Genomic DNA, 1,193 nt, shown 5'->3' on the forward strand with positions numbered 1-1,193 from the left:
AACCCAGGTTGGCCACCTTCAAAAGAAATGCTCATTTGTCTATGCTGTCACTCAGGCCCCAAGGTGTGGAGCTTTAAGCCAACTCAGGTTGTGGTCTGGAGGGGTGCATCAGAGTGGTTCTAAAATGGGTCTTGCAACCAAATATGCAATCTTAGCAGAAAGTAGCTTGGGCACTTCCAGAGTGTGCCCTAAACCCTCTAATAATGCAATTTAGGATCACTATTGGCCAACACACCTTTATTCATTTAAATGAATTAATTATTCAGTCTGTAGGAAGTACAACGGCAAGACCCAGTTACTTCTCCTGCCTTTGCACTTAGGTATCACTCCTGGCTGGACTCAGGGCACCCTATGCAAGGCCAGGATTCAAACTTGGATTGGCCGAGTGCAAGCCAAGCACCTCACCTGCTATACTGTGTCTCCAGTCTCTTTGCACAGAAATTTCTCTTTTTTTGGATTTTTAGGGTCACACCCAGCGATGCTCAGGGTTTACTCAGGCTTTGCATTCAAGAATCACTCCTGGCAGTGCTGGGGGAGCATATGGAATTTCGGAATCGTACCCGGTTTGGCCGCAGGGAAGGCAAACTGCCTACCTGCTGTACCATCGTTCCGGCCCCAGAAATGTCTTCATTATTTAATTTAGTGTACTTTTTTGAACAAAGCAGCACTCAATGCTCAGGGGTTACTCTTGTTTCTGAGTTCATGTATCATTTTTAGCAGTGCTGGAGTGGGTGAGCCTATGTCCTGTTGCATATTGACCCTGGCTTAGCTGCTTGAAAGAAAAGCACCCTATCAACTTATTAGCTGTGCTAACCCTATGTGATTACATTTCCTCAGAAAAAAGAATTTCTGCCTAACCTGTCCAGATTCAAGCATCTCCACTGTCCATCTCTCAATACCAGGTGTGTACCCTGCTGTTTAAGTGCGTACTTGCAGAAAGGGGTTTTCCACAGACCAGCTGCAATAGGATGTAAATGTCTCACTCTTAGGGGCTGGTGCAGTAGTACAGCCAGGAGGGCGTTTGTCTTTCTAGCGGTGACCAGAGTTATCCCTGCCACAACATCACTAGGTAATATTGTCCCCTGAGCATCAGTAGGTGTGACTCCAACCCTCCCACTCCAGAATATTTCTTGACACATGAGCATTCTTTGAGCATCTTTCGGGGGTTGGAGTGTTTCTCCTGTCTTTCCCTC

This window comes from Sorex fumeus, unplaced genomic scaffold, assembly GCF_029834395.1.
Source record: "Sorex fumeus unplaced genomic scaffold, SorFum_2.1 ptg000134l, whole genome shotgun sequence".
Lineage (NCBI taxonomy): Eukaryota > Metazoa > Chordata > Mammalia > Eulipotyphla > Soricidae > Sorex > Sorex fumeus.